Source organism: Heterocephalus glaber, unplaced genomic scaffold (assembly GCF_053883595.1).
Source record: "Heterocephalus glaber isolate CG9 unplaced genomic scaffold, H.glaber_assembly_v1.0 deba00000676, whole genome shotgun sequence".
Classification (NCBI taxonomy): domain Eukaryota; kingdom Metazoa; phylum Chordata; class Mammalia; order Rodentia; family Bathyergidae; genus Heterocephalus; species Heterocephalus glaber.
Genome location: NW_028258156.1, coordinates 22,880,623 through 22,901,188, shown reverse-complemented (window position 1 = coordinate 22,901,188; position 20,566 = coordinate 22,880,623). Strand labels below are relative to the sequence as shown.

At 43.5% G+C, this 20,566-nt stretch overlaps 2 long non-coding RNA genes across 3 annotated transcripts in view; one reads left to right on the top strand and one right to left on the bottom strand.

The window, feature by feature from the left end:
* Nucleotides 1-3,587: 3,587 nt before the first annotated feature.
* LOC147829292 (uncharacterized) overlaps nucleotides 3,588-20,566 on the top strand; it is a 41,424-nt gene continuing 24,445 nt past the window's right edge. Inside the window, exons 1-3 of one of the 2 annotated variants that reach the window (XR_015449392.1) lie at nucleotides 3,588-6,377; nucleotides 13,969-14,106; nucleotides 15,293-15,398. This is a non-coding gene — a long non-coding RNA (uncharacterized LOC147829292). Of the gene's footprint in view, nucleotides 6,378-11,774; nucleotides 11,909-13,968; nucleotides 14,107-15,292; nucleotides 15,399-20,566 lie in introns of those variants that run through there. The other variant, XR_015449391.1, reaches the window with a different exon arrangement.
* LOC101709086 (uncharacterized) lies at nucleotides 6,923-11,929 on the bottom strand. Its single transcript, XR_205005.3, has 2 exons — nucleotides 11,818-11,929; nucleotides 6,923-7,932 (listed from the first exon to the last, which is right to left on the bottom strand). It is a non-coding gene; the product is annotated as an uncharacterized LOC101709086 (long non-coding RNA).

Sequence of the window (20,566 nt, the reverse complement as noted above, 5' to 3'; positions counted from 1 at the left end):
GGGGTGATTTGAATGTATAGAAGGGGAATAATTGCAACACACCAAAAGTCATCAAGCATACTCAGATCTTCCTTAATCTGGTTGCTTCCTAAAAGCAGACTGTGAAACAAGAATTGAATATAGAGTTGTTTATTTGAGAAGGAATCTCAGGAAACACAAGAGAGAGGCAGGAAAGACAAAGAAGGAGAAACAGTAGCTGAAATGTTCATTGACGAGCTGAAGACTCCACTAAATTATGTAGAATGTTTCTGAGAACCATCCCTTCATGAAAAAGAGGAGCTGATTGATTAGAAGTTCTTTTGTAGCATTTAGTCTCTCCTTTCTAGACTGCTCCATGGTAGGTGGAGCAAGCTCTTATCAGAGAAAAGCAGTCAAAGGAGCCAAAGCAGGGTGACGTGAGAAACAGTCTGCACGGGTTGCTGTGGCCCAACACATGCAGGTGACATCTGAGGTGAGCTCAGGGGACAGAGGGTTGGGCATCAACTAAAAATCTTTTTTGAGTTCATGGTGACAGTGATAGTAAATGAAGCACATCTCATGGGTTGCCTTTGAGAGGTTTAGGGAACCAGCTCACTGTGAAAATGAGAGATTCAGGCATTTCTCATGTTTTCCCTAAATGACATGTATCTCAGAGAAATGATATAGTTTGTGAAAGGATGTCTTTGTAGATGCCTCCCAGATAAAGAATGATATAGGAATAATAAAATATCACCATTTTTTAACCACAGTGGAACTAATGACCTAGCAAAGATTTTAAACATCTGCTACTATCACAAGAATAGATAACCAGACCTTCTATACCTCTTTCTGGAAGTATGCACGTCCTCTAGCAAAGGTGTATTACAAATATGTTAACCCTGAATTTCATCCAGCCTCTAGATTTAACCATTTATGTGAAATATAGAAGATCAAGGAATGTATGAAACAACCATGGTGAAACAATCAAACTCTAGATTATAAGAATGTTTCCAGGACAAAGGAAAAGGTTCATTCAACAGAATAAATGCAATGAAAGAGGAAAAAGGAGATCGGTGTGAAGAACATCATAAATTCAATAGACTTAAAAGACATATAAAACCACTGTAACTTATGGCCTTACTTGGATGCTGATTCCAGTAGACTTCCAAAATTATAAGAAGATTTGCACAATAATTGGATACTTGATGATGTTAAAATTATTGTTTTTGGTGTGAAGATATATAAATAATGAAATTGGAGTTTCAGTTAGAAGTGTAAAAATGGGCCCCTTCCACCTTCTGATATTTTATTGTAGGAATCAATTAATACAAAAAAAATTGCTTGGAGTAGATGCTGCTATCCCTTATGAAGATACTAGACAGATGGGTGATTTAAATCTCAAACACTTTTGAAAAGAAACTGGGCATGGTAGCTCATACCTATAATCCTAGCACTTGGGAGGCTGAGGCAGGAGGATTTCCATGAGTTCAAGTCTAACTTGGGCTACCGAGTGAGTTCAAGGTGAGGTTGAACTATAGAGCAAGACCCTGTGTGATAGATAGTTAACAACTGATTGTGTCAATATGAGTAAGAAACACCCAACTAAACTGGATCAGTGTAGTTCTGGGTGTGGCAGAGGGGATTTACTGAAGATTTGCTGGGATTTACTGGGAGTAACAGCAACCAATAGGCTTGCTGCCTGAATGGACTAAAAGGGAAATGAAGAGAGGCTCGCTTCTGTTTGTTCAGAGGAGCTCCAGTCTTCACCTTCAGCTTGGACGTCATCTCCTGGCTTTCAGTGCAGTTTTCAGCCCCCTATTGCAGATGCTTCTGCCTCCTGATTCATGTTCCTCACATGGAGCATCCTTCAGATCTCCAGTGTGCAGACAGACCTTTTGCACCTTCCACACCTGACTGTGTGGGCTACCATTGTGAGCCAATCATACAAATTCTTATATATTTGTATAGCTTGCATTAAATCTGTTTCTCTAATAAGCACTTACTGACATACCCTGTCTCAGAAAAAAAAAAACTTTAGAAAAAGAGCTAGCTCTGAACACAAACAAACCCATCTTCACATCAGTGAAAAGCCAAGAAAACAAAAAGGGAACCAGGAACTATACTTGGGAGATCCTGAAAACCTTTGATATTTTTCCTCATATTACTTTGAAAGACAGAGAAAAGCAGAGAAACTAGTTCTTCTAAGTCTCCTTAAGATGAGACAAAGTTCAGGTGATTTTCAAAGTCATGGTTTATTCTTTTGGCTAGTCTTTCTTTGAGCAAGTGTGTGAATTTATATAAGAAGTGAAAGGCCATTTTTCTCCGAAGTTCTAATTATTAACCCCAATGTGAGCCTCTTAGAATGAAACGGACAAGTCTAACCTCTCCATACATCTGTCTAGATAGTCTTTCGAGCCACACATGTATTCCATTCAGCTCTACTTACTTACATAATTTTTCTACATATCCTTAAACCTATCCATATAGAAAACTCTTTAAATTTTCTATTCACATAGAAAACTCTTTAAAAGTGAGATTGGATCAGGATGTATGCTGACTGAGAGCTGAGCAGTTACATGGCTTGGAGCATCATGGTTTCAACTAAAGAGATTTTCTGGTGTGGGGTGGGTGGAGTGTGGGATACTTCTCCTCAAGTGATGGCCTAAGCCAGCCCTTTCCCATTTCCTGTGGTTCATGTGTATCTGAAAGCCTTTGGCCAAGGCCTAGGAGGTGGGGCAGGGAGAAGAGGCAGTTTCTGGTTCTTCATGACCTTCAGGGTAGCTGCATACTGGCTGGGGTCCCCTGCCTCCTCCATTAGGGTCTTTGGCCTCTTCTCTCCCAGTCTGGAGGCCATCCCTCTCTTTCCCCCACCTGGAAAGTTCTGCCCACAGGATTTCTCATTCTCAGCCCTTGCCCCAAAGCTTCAGGCCACCAGCTGCCCTAGCAGTGGTGTGGCTGAGGCTGATATAGCCCTTCCCAGCTCCTACTGAAACAGGACAGGTGCACTCAGAGAAGAGGAGACATGAGTCTCAGGCCATGATCCATGAAACACTAATGACAGAGACCATTTTTCTCTCTATTGTCCCTTACTAACAACGTGTGGAAATCACCTTGCCTTACTCCCCACTCTTAATGCTTCTCATCATAAAGCAGGGAGACACCAGGATGTCTCCATCAGTGAAAATGGCACTGACAAATACCTGGCACTGGGAGGAAAACATGAGACCATACTTACAACGCTGGGAGGTGCCAGCCCCTCACCTATCCCAGAGAAGTCATAAAAATGAGTTCTGTTCTTTTGTTTAGGGGTCAGTCTGATCCTTGGAGCTGTGCCTCCTTCAGCTCTTCAAGCTAAATCCCTGTCCCTGTTTTTTCTTTTTTTCCTACCTTTTTAATTACTGTACATTGGTTATGCAGATTAATGGACCCCACTTTGGCAGAGTTGTATATATACATAAAATAATTTAAGCATTTCCCTTCCTATTACCCCTTTGCCCCAGTCTCCTCTGTTTCATCTTTTTTGGATATATATATATATATATATACCATATAGTATATATATATATACTATATGGTATATATATACACTATATAGATATATAGATATATAGATATAGTATATTTTGATCATATTCATCCCTCATTAGTTAATTGTATGCCCCATTTCCCCTTATTCCCCTCCTCTTGTCTAATAAAAGTCTCAACTTAAGATCTTTTTTAGATCCTGCGTATTAGTGAGCACAAGTGATATTTGTCTTTCTGAGTCTGGTTTATTACCCGATGATCTCGAGATCCATCCATTTTTAAGCAAATGACAACACTTTGTTCTTTTCAAAGGCAGAAAAATACTCCTTTGTGTGTGTATACCACATTTTCTTCCTCCATTCATCTGCTGATGGGCACCTAGGCTTAGTCCATGTTTTTTTTTTTTTTTGAAGTTTTATGGTTAGTTTATTAACTTCAATGGTGAAAGTTATCAGAAGAATATTCTCTTGAGAGTTATTTTTTCTCAGAAAAAAAAGAAAGGAAAATTAAAAGCCTCTCAGCACAGCCACTGATGCCGTGGCTGTGGAGCTCTCTGGAGATGGTGCCTCAGTCCTCTGAGTCACTCCCTGGGCCCCCAGGGTTATAGCCTGGGTCGTCATCAACATCCTCCAGCTCCAAGTCATCCAGTTCCTGGAACAAAGACTCATCTACTTCCACATTATTTCCAGCATCCTCCAAGAACTTGATATCAGACGTGTCAAGATTATGTTCAGTTTCAAACAGCTGTTTGCCACTTAATTTATTTTTTCCTGCTTGCTCTTCTTCTTTTATCCTTTTCTTTTTAATTTCCAGGAATTCTGCATAAACTTGGCTTTCCAACATAAGAAATTCTCAATTGTAACAGGAGTGCCGTGGAATAATTGCTTCTCTGCTTCTTTTCCTTTTAGTTTCTTTTCTTCCTCTCTTCTCATTTTTATCTGATCTACTATTTCATTTAATTTTTCTTGCATTGCTGTCACTAAAGAAAAGATCATGACCACACCAAGATTTCCCTCAGCCTGTAGTGCTAATAATTTTAAAATGTCTATGACATCATTATCTTCTAGGTTTTCCTGGGAAAATATTTCATAAAGAGGAGCTTCATCTGGGTATTTTTCACTGTATGTAAACTTGAGGGTAGTCTGGACAGTTTCATCATTTTCTCCAGCCTCAGATGTCACAGTGATGGTGAAGCTGGGTGGATTTTCTGATAATACTGTGAAGAAGTCAGGGTAGATAGACTCCAGAGCCTCCAGTTCGTTTTGCTGCTCCTCACTGTAGTCTGTCATCGCGGCCCTGGCTGCTGCCCATGGAGCACGCTGACGCTTAGGCAGTGCGCCACAGCTGAGTCCCGAGGCCTCCGGCCAGGCCTGGCCTGCTGAGCCACAGCCCTGCACTGCTCTCACCTTAGTCCATGTTTTGAGTATTGTGAATTGTGCTGCAATTAACAAGGGGATGCATTCATCTCTATGATGTGCTATTTAACTTTGTCTAATAAATCTGGTTGCTATGTCTCTCCTTGATGTGTCCTGAAATCCTTTTTTGTGATAAAGTGGAAAAACCTGCTCCATGGGGGTGGCCTGAGCAAGATGGGGTCTCCACTTCCTCTTTGGGAGCCCTCCTCAGACCCAGTCAAGTGGAATGCCAATTTCGTGATTTTCATCTGAATCGAGCAAAAGAACTCTTGGCTGATTTGTAACACCTCTCTGCCTCCTCTGAACAGTCCAATACCTTGCCTGAAGGAACTAAAAATAGCTGGAAATGCTCTAGCTAAGCAGTCTCCAGGGGCTGGGTCAGCTGAGTCTCCAGAGAAGGCAATCATGGAGCCTGATGGACGCTCCAAGCTCTGCAAGCTCCAATGTCTGCAGGCTGGTGAGCAGCAGATGCACATCCACTCACACATTCAGCCCCCCTTAGTTGTGCACACACTGCATGCCCATGTGGAAACTCGAAGTGTTAACTGCATGTTGAGGGTAACAAGCACATTTCTTGGAGATGCCTTGCTGGCACTGTAAGACCGTGGGCCTCACCAACCACTCTGAGGAGCTGACTACAGTGAGGATCACCCGGGAGGGAACACACCAGACAAATTGAGAAAGTAAAACAGACCTTTATTAGTCTGGCCAGACGGCACCCTCCAAGCACCAAGCTTAGAGAGGCGGCTGGCTCAGAGTCTGAGGTCCTTTTATAGGGGTTGCAAGAGGGAACTTGGCAAGCAGCAGTACAGAAGTGAGACATTGGCGGTTAGGGGAGTGTTGCAATTAATCTTTACATAGCAGGCATAAAGACTATCTTGTGGTTTTTCTTGGAACAACAACAAGTTCATTCCGGGAACTCAACATCCCCATGGTGACCCGTAACAGAAACAGACAAGATGGGGCCTTATTACAAAATGGAGTAACTTCTCTTCAGTCTCACATTCCCCACTGATTTTAGCACAGTAAGTAATCCTATGCATGGCTTTTTTTTTAATGGCACTGGGTTGTATCTAGCCTCTTAGTTTAAAACCATTAGGCGAACAGATCCCACCTGGGCCCTTACATAGGCCATAATCTTATTAATAATGTATGAGCTGAAAGTCAAAGCTAGTAGCAAGATTAACAGGGGTCCAGCAAGGGCAGAAACAAGAGTAGTCAACCAGGGAGACCAGTTAAACATTGATTGGAACCATCCCTCCTGTTTTTCTAATCTATCATTTTTCTTGTAGGTGTTTATTTACAGTGGCCAGGGTTTTTTTTATTAGTCCAGATTTATTAGCATAATAGCAATATTGTTTTCCTAGGGCTGTACATAGCTCTCCCTCTTTCATAAACCCAAGGTCGAGTCCTCGGTGGTTTTGAAGGACCATCTCAGCCAGAGAATCAACCTGTTTTTCCAAATGAGACACTGACTCGGTAAGCAGGCCTAAGTCTATTTTTACTTGTTGGGCAAGGTTCTTGAAGTTGGAGTCTTTCAGTCCTATTGCTGTTGTGCCCAGAGCCGTCGATCCCACAATATCTGCTGTAGTTAATACGGGAATCAAAGCTGGGTGGTGCTTTTCTCGGGTGTGTGCCTTCTTAGCTAGGTATTTCCAACCCTGGTCCTTTCCATATATAGTTACTTGCGGTAAAATGTGGACCATTACACTTACCTCAAATTCCTGATTAAGGACTGTCATGGACAAACAAGGAGTTATACCATTTATGCGTGTCCACCATGTATTGTTTTCAGTTTTTAGATATTTTTTATTACTGGCAGTGGGTGCCTGATAAGAGCATATACTGTCTAGAAAAGAAGATGTAACACTTGGATTTTTAACACATAACCCTTTTTCTGTTATATCCCCTATCAACAATCTCTGTTGTTTTCAATCACACTCATCTTGGTTAGCTTCTGAGTAGGTGCCATTTACTGTCACCCCTACATAATATGGGAGACATGGACTTAAACACATCCAACATCCTTGGCTAACACTGTAGTCAGATTTATTTAACAAGGTATACATGGCATTAAGGGTTTTTAGGTATGGCTGGATTGGAGATTCAGGAGCAGCTAATGTCACATTATGAGTTCTTTTGGCCTTCTTTTCTTGAGGGCTGGAGACCCTATAGATGTTGCCCACTGGTTTAGGCAGTACTATCACTGGGCTACGCTGGATGATGAGGTCAGTCATAGGGTCTTCCCACCTGCATTGAGTGCCACCGTCCAGGATTTTTCTTTTTTCCAATCTTTACACAGATTCTGTCATTGTTTTAAGGTTAACTTGATGGGATTACATTTTCCTTTAGAACATGAGCCACTTGGTGTTTGTCATTCTAAGGTCAAATACACATCATCATTTTTCCATGGGACAATAAATTCACAACCCCAATAATAACAGTGGTTTTCTGGTCCCCCATCACACCTTTTATCTTTTTGTATGGGGCAGGCATAAATATCTATGTCTTGGAGGTTCCTTTTCAAATTATCATCTGTTCCACACCTCCCTCCGCAACCCCCCGTACCCATTTTCCCAGATGAAACCCTATCATTGGAACCAGCCCCCCCCCACTAATGATTGAAAACCCCAGAGCACACAGGTCTACAACAAAATGGGGCTGTGTATCAGTAGTAATGGTGGCAATGTGAGCTCCCGTTAAGGCATTTTTTAGGGACCAAGTCCAGTTCTCGGGGAGTGTGGCTGGATAGCACCAGCTGGCATCCAGATCCCCCTTCTATCGGGGCTGGTAAGAACAGTAACCCCATGAGCCCCCATATTGTCTGAACTAGTTTTTGATCAATCTTATCTTGAGGGGGTCCTTTTTGTTCTGGTCGATCTGCCATGTTGACGTCGCTTCCTCAGGAGGTTCCACCTTCAAATGGCTGCAGTGGATCTAGGCAGAGTGCCCAGCTACCTTTACTGCCAAAGGGGTAGTCAGGATGACGGGAAATGGTCCTTTCCAGCGGAGATCCAAATTTTTGGAATCAAACCTGTGAATGAAAACCAAATCTTCCGGCTTATAAGGTAGGGGTGATAAGGGTTTTTCTGAAGGGTGAGCTCTAGATTTTTTAATTTCTTCTTGTAAATCGGACTGAAGCTGGTGAACGGCTTTCAGTGATTTAAGGAGTTGGAGGTGAGAGAGTTTTTCTGTCAATTTTAAATCAATTCTAGGGAAGAGAGGGGGCAGTCACCCATAGATTATCTGGAAGGGGGATACATTCAAAGGCAAACTTGGAGTACACCGGGTATGGTAGAGGGCAAAGGGGAGAAGCTCGACCCATCCCTGTTCAGTCTCCATGCATAATTTGGTCAATGTCTCCTTTAAGGTTCTATTTGCCCTTTCCACTTGCCCTGAGCTCTGAGGCCTATATGTACAATGTAAATTCCATTTTACTCCTAAGGCTCTGCTAATCAACTTGGATATCTTGGCCGTGAAGGCCGGGCCATTTTCATACCCCAGGGCTAATGGGAATCCAAATCGGGGAATTATTTCTGTCAAAAGTTTTTTACAGTTACTTCAGCCATTTCCTTTTTGGTGGGGAAGGCCTCTATCCAACCCGAAAAGGTATCCACAAAGACTAACAGGTACTTAAGTCCATATAGGCCAGGTTTCATTTTAGTGAAGTCTATTTCCCAGTGTTCTCCTGGCATTACTCCCCGATATTGAATCCCCGGGGGTCCCATGATTTGGCTGGCATTTACCTGAAGACAGGTGGAACATCATCTTACCAGGTCTTCAGCTTTTTGGGTCAGTCTTCGGCTGACAAAGTGGGGCCGCAGGGCCACCAGCATCCATCTTTCTCCAAGGTGAGTGGACTCATGTAGTTCTTGGAGCAGGATGTCTGCCAGGGCTCCCGGCAAAACTACTTTTTCCCCTTTGGTGGTCCACCACCCATGATCCCCCTTTTTCTATTGTTTTTTTTCATGTATTCTACTTTTTCCTTGGTATACTCTGGTTTATCTGGCAATACCAGGGTGGGGTGCAGGACCAACTGCTTCCCCACTGATTTTTGAGAGGCCTGTTTTGCTGCTTGGTCGGTGGCATTGTTTCCAATTATCTCGGGGCTGGACCCTTTTTGATGGCCCCTACAGTGTATGATAGTCACGTTTCAGGGCAGCCAAATGGCTTGCAATAATGTCAAGATCTCAGTCTTATTTTTAATAGTCTTTTTCTCAGAGGTTAAGAGACCTCAATTTTGGTAAATTTCCCCATGTACATGGGCCGTGGCAAAAGCATATTGGCTGTCAGTATAAATATTGATCCTTTTCTCTTTACCCAATTCCAAAGCCTTTGTTAAAGCAATCAATTCAGCCTTTTGGGCAGAGGTCCCTGGGGGTAGCCCTGTCTCCCATTCTAATTGGCAACTTTGGTTGACCACCGCTGCTCCAGCATATTGAACCCCATCTTGCACAAAGCTGCACCCATCAGTATAGAACGTGACCTCAGCCTGGGGGAGGGCTTGGTCCATTAGATCGGGATGCCCTCCCTGCAAGTTCTCAAGAATCTCGAGGCAGTCGTGTATGGGCACCTCCTCCTTGGACTCCAGGAGCAGAGTAGCAGGGTTGAGATGGGCAGTGGAGGAAAACCTGATATGCAGCTGTTCCAATAGGAGTCCTTGGTATTGCAACAGTCTGGCATTAGACAGCCACTTGTTAGGTGAGCTATTTAACAAGGGCTCAATGGCATGGGGAGTGATCAAAGTCAAATCCTGTCCGAATGTCAGTTTGTCAACCTCTCAGGTTAGAGCAGCTGCTGCTGCTACTGTCCTCAGACAGGTAGGCCACCCTTGGGCCACTGGGTCTAGCTTCTTTGAGAGGTATGTCACTGGCTGCTTCCATGATCCCAAAGGCTGAGTAATCACTCCCTTGGCTACTCCATTTTTCTCCACTACATACAGAGTGAAGGGCTTGTTTAAGTCTGGCAATGCCAGGGCTGGTGCTGATGCAAGGGCAGTCTTAAGCAATTGAAATGCCTGCTGGCAAGCCTCAGTCCATTCGAGGGGTGTATCTCCCACTGCGGTGGCTTCATGGAGGGGTTTGGCAATTTCAGCAAAGCCAGGGATCCAAATTCTGTAATACCCAACTGCCCCTAGGACTTCATGCACCTGTTTCTTTGAGCTTGGTTCCAGAATCTGGAGAATTGCTGATACCCTTGATTCTGCCAGCCTCCTCTTCTCTTCCTCAAGAATATAGCCCAAGTAGGTTAACTTGGTCTGGCAGAGCTGAGCTTTCTTCCAGGATACCCAATATCCCAGGTCTTGGAGGACTTCCAGGAGTCCCTTGGTGGCCACAAGACACTCTTCATCAGTCTAAGTTGTCACTAGGAGGTCGTCTACATACTGAAAAATAGTTGCTTGGGGAAAAGCTCTCCTTATCTCTCATAAATCTTTGCTGAGAGCTTCCCCAAACAGAGTAGGGGAGTTCTTGAATCCCTGTGGCAGCTGGGTCCATGTCAGCTGTCCGGTAGTCCTGGTGTCTGGGTCAGTCCATTCGAAGGCAAAGAGGGGCTGGCTCACTGGTGCTAGGGGTTGGCTGAAAAATGCATCTTTGAGGTCTAATACTGAGTACCACACATGAGCAGGAGGGATGAGACTCAACAGAGTATAGGGGTTTGGTACCATTGGGTGGACGGTCTCCTCCCAGCTGTTTACCTCCTGCAAATGCTGTACCAGTCTGAAGTCTGAGGTGTCAGGCTTCCTCACAGAAAGCAGGGGTGTATTCCAGGCTGACTGGCAAGGGACCAAGATGCCGGCTTTCTGGAGTCGGTGGATGTGCTTAGAGATCCCCACCTTGGCTTCCAGCTGGAGGGGGTATTGTCACACATGGACGGGGGTAGCAGAGGCCAACAATTGGACCACCACCAGGGCATGGTAGTTGGCCAGCCCAGGTGGATTGGTTTCAGCCCATACCCTGGGAAACTTTTTCTGAAGGTAGTCCCATTTTTGTTTTGGGGGGCTCTGCGTCCTCTTTTAGCAATCTAAATTCATCTTTTAGGGGAACCGTTACCATAATGGCAGAGGGTGGCTTGAGTTCAAAAGTCCCTCCTTCAGGCTCAAAGGAAATAATAGCCCCCAACTTTCATAGCAAGTCTCTTCCCAGCAATGGGTATGAGCACTCAGGGATAACTAAGAAGGAATGGGTGACAGTGCCTTTTCCTAGATTCACAGTTTGTCTAGTGGTCCAAGGGTAGGAGGCTGACTTCTCTGTGGCTCCAGTAATGGTTTAAGGAAGTGAGGGGTCCAAGGGGGTCTTCAGGACAGAGTGGGCCACACCAATGTCCACAAGGAACTGAACATCTGTTTCCCCTATCTCCAAAGTCACCATAGGCTCACTAGGGTTAAGCAGACATGAGCCTTGGCCCCGTCAATCTTTTTCATCTACTAAGAGGATTTCACGTTTTTCCTTTTGGGCCTCCTTTTCTCTTTTTCTTTTTAGCTTTTTACAATCCTTTTTAAAATGGCCCTTTTCCTTGTAATAGGCACACTGATCTTTCTCTAATAAGGGTCAGATTTTTCCCTTGTTCCCTCCTTTGTTTTTAGGTCTTTTTTTTTTTTTTGGACAAATCCTCCATCGGCCAAGGCAGCTATGGTCATTTTTCCCAGTCTCTTGGCCATTTTCTCTTCCGGGGGATCCCTGTTGTTAAATGCCTTTATGGCTACACTCATCAACTTTTCTCTATTTTCTCCCTCAAATCCTTCTAGCCTTTGCAGCTTCTTTCTAATGTCTGGGGCCAACTGGGTAACAAATGTCAAATTTATTGCCTGCCGATTTGCAGGGGCGTCTGGATTGATTGGAGTATATGTATGGTATGCTTCCAACAGATGCTCCAAAAAGGCAGAAGGGGATTCCTCTGATCCTTGAAGGACCTCGCTTACCTTGCTCAAATTGGTAGGCTTCCGAGCGGCTCCCCTCAGGCCGGCCAGGAGATGCTGACGATAGTTCTGGAGAGCCTCTCTCCCGCCCGAGGTATTAGCTTGCCAGAAGGGTCTGGTGGACGGGAGTTGTGCTTCAATATGGGCCTACTGTTGCTCATCTAGGGGGCCCTCTGTTCTCCCTAGTACCGACCTTACAGCTTGTCCCCGGATTCTTTCCCTCTCCTTTGAGGTAAAAAGGGCCTGGAGGAGTTGTTAGCAATCATCCCAAGTAGGATCATGGGTATGAAAGATAGACTCCAGGAGAGAGATTAGAGCCTGGGGTTTCTCTGAAAAAGGAGGATTCTGATGTTTCCAATTATATAAGTCATTAGTAGTAAAAGGGATATAAACATAGTGACCTTGTTCTGTCTCCCGAAGGGGCCAGAGAGGGGCCAAACTAGTTCCCCCAGCGGGGACCTCGCTAGGTCCATATGCAGCCCCAGCTTGCATGTGTGGGGGAGAAGTCACAGAGTCTGGGGACTGGGGGCCCTCAGGGAGAGGAGGATAGAGAGAGGTAGGAGCAGAAGGTTGAACAGATGGAGGAAGGAAAGGATTTCGGGGTCTAGAGCAGGATCCATCTGAGGAGGTGGAGGATTCCACATAGGGCGGAGGCCCTCCCAAGGGGTCTAGGGGGTCAGGTTCCTGTGAGAGTACCAGCTTGGGAGCCCAGGTTTTAAGTCCCTGGGGTCCTTTCGGGGCAGCAACTAAAATGCGAGTGTCTGTTTGAATGGAACAGTGCTGCAGCCAAGCTGGAGGTTCCTCACAAGCCTGAAGCTAGATGTCTATGTAGGGAAATTGGTCTGGGTGGCCAGGGTGACCGGTGACCTTGCCCCAAACCGCCTGTCAAATACTGGGGTCAAATGTCCCTTTGGCTGGCCATCCCACCCCGAAGGCTGGCCATTCCAGTTGGCACAGGGAGCAGAGTCTTCCACGAGAAAATTTTGCCCCATATTCATCTTCTTGTTCTGGAGAAAAAGCCAATTTAAAATTACTGAGAAAATAGTCAAGCAGAGTGGACCCAGTAGAACAGGTTCCTCTCATTACTCTGCTCCCGGTGAGGATTGAAAAAATGTAAAATCAGACACACAATAGACACAACACTAACATACAAAAGACAAGATGAATGGGCACCATGACAAACTGAAACTAAATCTTCCCTTGTTCCTCGTCAGGAACCTTGGGGTCAGGGGAGGCTTCCCAGCTCGTCAGCCACCTCACTCCTGACTTAACAAATGGTTGCAACCAGCCAAAAGCTTACCTCCAGAGGCTTTCTGAGGTCTGTGTCCAAGGGTCTCCTGCTGGATCCTGCCACTGAGTCTCAGCTGAATCGGAGGTTCCTACCTGGGGATCTCGCTGGGGCCTCCAAATGTAAGACCGTGGGCCTCACCATCTGCTCCAAGGAGCTGACTACAGTGAGGATCACCGGGGAGGGAACACAGCGGACAAACTGAGAAAGTAAAACAGACCTTTATTAGTCTGGCCAGACGGCACCCTCCAAGCACCAAGCTTAGAGAGGCAGCCGGCTCAGAGTCTGAGGTCCTTTTATAGGGGTCGCAAGAGGGAACTTGGCAAGCAGCAGTACAGAATTGAGACATTGGCGGTTAGGGGAGTGTTGCAACTAATCTTTACATAGCAGGCATAAGACTATCTTGTGGTTTTTCTTGGAACAACAACAAGTACATTCCAGGAACTCAACATCCCCATGGTGACCCATAACAGAAACAGACAAGATGGGGCCTTATTACAAAATGGAGTAACTTCTGTTCAGTCTCACAGGCAGGAGTAGAAAACCAGGTCTAGAATGACAGCTGCATGCGTCCAGGCCAGGGCAGAGGGGAAGAGGCAGGGCTCATGCTGACCTGGCCAGGAGTGGGAGACAGTGCGGAGTCACAGCCCCAGATGTACAGCTCCCTTTGTTCCTTAGTAACTGTATGGCCATAGGCTGTTGTTTTGTGTCTGTGCTCATCCTACCTATAGAGTGGGAATGGTGTCTGCCAGAGTTGTTGAAGGAAGATTTAAGGGAGGTGTTGAAGGGATTATCTCTGTGCTGGCACAGAGTTGACAAGCAAAATGGTAATTCCTTTCCTCTCCTGTCTGTCTTTCTTTACCTAGGAAATGGCACAGAGAGCAGTCAGTGTGTTCACCACATTCCTGATGCTGGCGGTGTTAGAGTCAGAGCCCCTGTTTGGCCTAGGAACCCTCTTGAGTTTGGGCTTCCTGGAGAGCTATGACCTGGTGATTGAGACAGAGGTGCGTGATGCTGTACTGGGTCAGTTTAGGTCAGGGTTTTTCAACTGCCAGTCACAACCAGTAATGATTCAAGAGACCTATTTTGTGGGCTAAAATCAGCACTAAAACAACAACATCAACAACAACAACAACAACAACAGTAGAATAAATTAGAACAGAGCCTCACAGAACAGATGCAGTGATATCAGAGTGCATTTCAAAAAAATAAAAGTCTCAGTAATGCATGTGTGTACTACCTGGAAGTGTGAAATATTTTTCTTACTGAGGATGTGGGCAAAAATCAAGGAAACAACAACGACAACAACAATAACACACACATGAAGGTCTGGAAGACCTGAGACCTTGTCCGGAAAGTTTTGGCTGCACTGAAGTTCAGGCCTTCTGAACAATGAGATTCCCACAGAGCTGCCTACTGCTTGTAGTGACTTTGGAAGTCTTAGGGCAATGATTTAATATGACATTTTTTCTGGGTAAAATGGATGGAAATGCTAGTCTGAAATTCCCCACGGGATGTAGATCACTGAGGGCTACTTTGTTGACCAGTTGTCACTGGTCATTTTTTTTTTTGCCTTAAAAATAAGCACCAGCTTTGGGCTTGGTCACTGAGGCCCTGGGGTGGGTGGAGAAGTGAATGAAGAATGAATCATGGTTGGACATGGGTCAGAGGCGGGTGTGAGGTGGAAGGGAGAGCTTTGGATTGTGAGACTTCCTTCATTCAACCTGGGATAGGCATGTCTACTATAAGCCAGGTGTTTTTCTTTCCCTTATAGATCATGTTATATAGTGGCAAAACCAGATAAGGGCTTGCCAAAGAAAGATTTTTACACAACGAGTTAGAATTCTTGCCTATCAAGATTTAATTTGTCTGGGCTGGGAGTGTGGCTCAATGGCCAGGTACATCCTCAATGCACATGAGGCCATGCGTTCAGTCTCCCACCGAGGAGGTATTGGAGGGTGAGTATTTAAAGTTTCCCTGGGCCTAATATGGGTCCAGAATGTGTTTTTCAAAAAACGACTTGAGGTACATGCATAGATTGTTTTGTTCTCTGTTCTTAGTTTCAAAACTAGTTGAGAGGGAGAACAATGAGTTATCTCTTTCTGTGTGTGTGCACATGCACACACATACACACACACGCACAATGCTAAATTCAGTTGCCTTCTAGCTCCATGGTCTTTGTTTTCTCAGTGTGCCAGTGGGCCTCAATAGCAGAAAGCTCTCCTCATCCACCTCCAGCAACTGGAAAAACTCATTCCCCAGGGAGTCCTGGACACCCAGCCATGTGACTTACAAGGTCAGTCCTTATGAGTTTATTTAACAAAACTGCTTGCAGTCATTTCTTGATAATAAAAGCAGTACTTGCACATTGTACAGAATATAGAGAACACAGAAAAGTATATTCCTGGAACATTTTGTGCATGGAAATTGTTGATAGAAATCTCTTCAGAGGCTTACTCTGAGTTATGTATGAAGAAGGGAAGGGATGTGTTTGGATGGGTTAAGAGCTTTGCAGTCTGGAAACAATAGGAAATGTCTTCTTCCTGGAGCTAAGTCATTCTCTTCTCGCTCCCAGTAGGACAAATACAGGACTTGTCTTTCCTTGGCAGGTTACAGTGATGGCAGTTTTATGAACCTCACAGAACCATTCTCGGCTCTCTGTCTTTCCTTGTGCCTTGCCCTGGAAGCCGGAGAGGGAACACTACTAACACAGCCTCAGACTGGAGGTTACAGGGCTTATAAAGCACTTGGGGCAAAACCCTGCAGCTGTATCTGGGTCGTGGTTTATACAGAGCATGTATCTTAGCCAGAGATGGAGGTGTTTTGAAAAGTCTCTGGTGGTTTATCTAAACTACACAGGCTCCTTTCACTGTCCTATCCCAGTGTGTGTCAGCTTTTCAGGGGTAAATGAATGTGGTTCAGAAAAGCCCACAGGAAATCTAGCCCCCCCCCCGCTTCCCGCCTCAACCTATTGATACAAAAGATAATGTACCTGAACCCTGATGAAAAATACAGAGAATGGATGTGAAAATTATAAAATCGGAGGTAAGAGGGTCTGGGAAAATAATCATCAGCAGGCACTATTTCTCAGAAATAGGCATCTGCCTGCACTCAACTGTCCTCCTGACATTTCTAATGTGACTTCGGGCACATCATCATAAGCTGAGGGGAGGGAGAGGGAGAGAGCTCTTTGCCCGAGGCAATGATTATCCTCAAAGCTTGGCAAATAGAGCTCCAGCCTGGTGCTGGAATGCTCTGTTCCCTCAGAGTGCCAGGCTTTGTTGACAAGCTGTTCTAGAGACCAAATGATGTCAGAAGCTGGGCAAACAAGTCCTCTGACCGAAAGGAACATCACGGTAACCACTGTCAGTAAAATGCTGCTTTACAAACATTTTCAACCTTTCTGCAGCTTATGTTTTAGATGAGACTCTTGTAAGTAGCAAATAAATTAAAAATTTTTCTTTTAATTTCATATGTGTACAGGATAAGCCATTCACATTATATATGCAGAATTTGTGATTAATCTTTTTTGGCTATTTGTCCCACCTGTTTCTCTCCCATTTGTTTCTTTTTAAAGAATTTGAACACCTCACCTTTTCCTGTTAGTTTGAAAGTAACATACTTCATTTCTATGCCTAGTAGTTCAAAAAAGTTTAAACTTAATCAATAACTTTCTTAGTTCAAGTGCCTTAGCACTTTTAACTCTACTTATCCTGCTCCTGAATTATATGGTACTATTCTGGTGTAAATATTGTTTAATTTAAATCCTTAAGACTTTATTACTATTGTTTCTCACGGCCAACATTTGTTTAGTCATGTATGTCTACTTTTGTTCTCATTCCTCCAACCCTTAGAATTTCCTTTAGTGACATCATGCTAGTGGTACATTTGCAGTTTAGGGGTCTGGATACCTTTTTATTCTCATTCTTGAAAGACAATTTTAGTGGGAATAGGGTTGTTTGGCAGTTATTTCCTTTATTGTCCCTTCCTGCATTGTCTTCTGGCTTCTGTTGTTGCTGTTGAGAGAGTTCCCAAAATCCTCAGAATGAAATCTATTTTTCTCTGGCTGTCTTAAAATTACTTTGCTATTCCTGATTTGCAGTGTCACTGTAATGTGTCTAGGTGTGGATTTAATTCATCTTGTTTAGGTTTCAGTGAACGTGACCTTCAGATGGTTGCTTCTTATCAGTTCAGGTAAACCCTGAGCCTGTATCTCTTGAAATACCCTCTATCGTACTTTCTCTTTCATCTTCTTCTGAAAGTTATCATGAGATCAGTGTTAAGACTTTCCGCCCTTTCATGTTGCTTAACTTTCATTTGTTTTTCTCTTTTTTATCTTGGTACCAGGGATCAAACTCAGGACCTCGCACTTTCCAGCTCCACTGATCCCCTTTTATTTTGCTTTTGCCTTGTGCCACATTTGGAATAACTTTTTCTAATCTGTTCTGGTTACTATGTTCATTTCCATTACGCTCTATTAATTTTAACTTTTTATTAGTTTTTTCAAATCTGTTGTCATTTAAAATCTTTTCTATTCTCTGTAGGTATTTTCAAATTTTTTTAAAAAATTAAAGTACATTAAAATAGTATTTTATAATCTATAATTTCAGAATATGAATATGTGAACCTTTGTAACCTTTTTTTTTTTTTTTTTTTTTGGTACCGGGGATCGAACGCGGGTCCTTATGCTTGCAAGGCAGGCAGCGGAACCACGAAGCTAAATCTCCAGCCCTTTTTGTAACTTTTTTTTGCTACCTGCTCTCATTCATGGTGTCTTGTTTCCTTGTGATTACTTTGGGAGATGTTCATATTCCTCAGAAAATTTGGGGACTTCTTTGAGGCTTATGAAGAGGGTACCCCTTTAGGGAAGGTCTGCTTTTTTTTCTGTCAGGTATTTAGGGAACTCTCCTCTCTAGTTTAATCTAACTTAATAGTTCGATGCTTTTGTAATGTATAGGAATGTGCATTTGGACAGCATGACCCAGCCTGTAGTAATGGTTTCTTAGATTTTTCTTAACTTGATCTGCCCAGATCTAAAGTAACTTTTCTTACAGCCCTGGGGGCCAAAAGGTAGTGTTGCTACTGGTTCCTCCCCATCCTACACCAGTAGCCCTTTTTTGGGGGTTCCTGGAGGGTCTTTCTGTTCATCCTGTCCAATTAGATCTTTAACAAATGGAAGCTCACAGTCCTCTGGTTTGGTAAAAACCCCAGGGCACCTTCATGGCATAACTCTCAGGATTCCATTTTCAGTTGGATTTTGACCTGCTAATTCCTTACGGGCCTGTTAGTTCAGTACTATTAAGTTTAAGAAAGAAAGAGAAAGAAAGCAAGCAAGACATCAAGTTTTTGTTTTCAGTAGGAGTTTGGACAGAATTACCCAGCCTGACTGCATTTCTAGAAACAGAATTTCTGGTTATGAATACAAGGAGAAAATTTCTGTCAAGAGCTTCATGTTGCTGTAGAATTTTCTTATTAATCTTATTAATTTCTTATTAGTCTTCCCATAACATGTGGTCAGGTTTCTTAATTTCATATCCTACTTGATTCTCCATCCATAAGAACAAGCATTCAAAATAGCCACTAATTTTGGTATCTACATCAGTGAGCACTGCAGAACCTTTGAGAGTTGAATTATGTTTATTTATTTTGCCTTGTTCTAGAAAGCAAGGTTGAGGTGATTAAAATCTTAACTGCACCACTAGAAGTTCATGGAAGGGGAAGAAGTTTTGCTAGGTAGAACTCTTGAAGACACTGGTGTAGGAAAAGATTTTATGAACAAAACTTCAGTTGCCTGTGAACTAGCACAATCAACAAGTGGGATCTCTTATTAAAAAGCTTCTGCACAGCAAGAGAAACCACCAGCAGTGTGATAAGACAACCCACAATGTGGGAAAAATTCTTCACCTGCTGTTCCTTAGACAAAGGTCTACTATCTAGAATCTATAAAGAACTTAAAAAAATCAGATCTCCCAAATTTAAAGACCCAATCCAAAAATAGGCATCTGAAATGAACAGACATTTCTCAGACAAAGAAGTAGAAATAGCAAATAAACATATGAAAAAATGTTCAACATCACTCGTCATTTGAGAGATGCAAATGAAAACAATGCTGAGATTCCACCTTACTCTAGAAAGAATGGCTGCTATCATGAAATCAACCAATAACAAATGCTGTTGGGGCTGTGTGGAAAGAGGAACCCTGCTCCACTGCTGGTGGGAGCAAAGACTGATGCAACCTCAAAGAACTAGGACTGGAAGTCCCATTTGACCCAGCTATTCCCCTGCTGGGTATCTTCCCCAAAGAATTAAAAGAATCATACCACAGTGATATATGTGCACCCATGTTCATAGCAGCACAGTTTGTAATAGCTAAAACTTGGAAGTAGCCCAGTTCCCCATCAAATGGAGACTGGATAAAGAAAATGTGGGGTTTAAAAAAAAAATAAAATGGAGTACTACTCAGCCATAAAAAATGAGAAATTAAACACATTTATAGCTAAATGCATGCACATTGAGGCCATACTCTTAAATAAAATAAATAGGACACACATGTGTAAATACCAAATAGTTTCTCTAGTGTGAGAAACTGAAAGCGTAAATAAGGACTAAAAGGTATAATAGATAATGTGAAATAGGAAGAAAAGGGGCAAAGGGGAGGGGGAAGTGGGAGGGGTAGGGGAAAGGAAAGAAGGGAATGGAATTAATATGAGAAAATGAAAAATGGAAACAAAGTCTTTGTAAATAGGGAGGAATGGAGGGGTTGAAGGGATGGCAGGGGAAGGGGGAAAATAAGAACCAAGAGAGATTATGTAAAGGTGCAAATTCCCAATGATGAATGTTATTATATTGTATACCTAAAATGTACCAATAAAATAAAAAGAAAAGAAAAGAAAGAGCCCTAGATTCTCATGTCTGCTCTGCAGTTAAGTAGGAAGCTTTCTCAATTGTGAAGCCGTTGGCTTAACCTCCTCAGATTACAGTATAAGTGAACTGTGTTTACTCAAGTGAGGACTTGTATGGGCAGAGGGTGTGTAGTACTCAGCTTCTCAGGGGTTCAAGACTTCAGTTGTAAGTTACCACTACATACAAGGTAACTTCAGGCAAATATACTTATTTATACCTTAGCTAAAGTCCATATCGGACACAGACCTATGAATTTAAGTGCTATTGTAAAAATACACTCAATAACAACAGAGGCCACAGGAATGGCTTGTGAAGTGGGGATGGCCTCTTGGAGGTATTATCACCCAGAAACGGTTCACAGGCATTCTGTTAATCAGTTTAACAATCATCCACAACCTTCGGACCAACTTCTTTAGGCATGGCTGAAGGATCAGAACATACCGAAGAGGAGGGATGGAGGGAAAGTAGTTGTGTGCGCATGCGTGTGTGCAAGCTTGGTGTTGCAGGCACAGAAAGCCAAAGGCGAAGCATGGGGCCACATGTGCACTGGGCCAGATCACT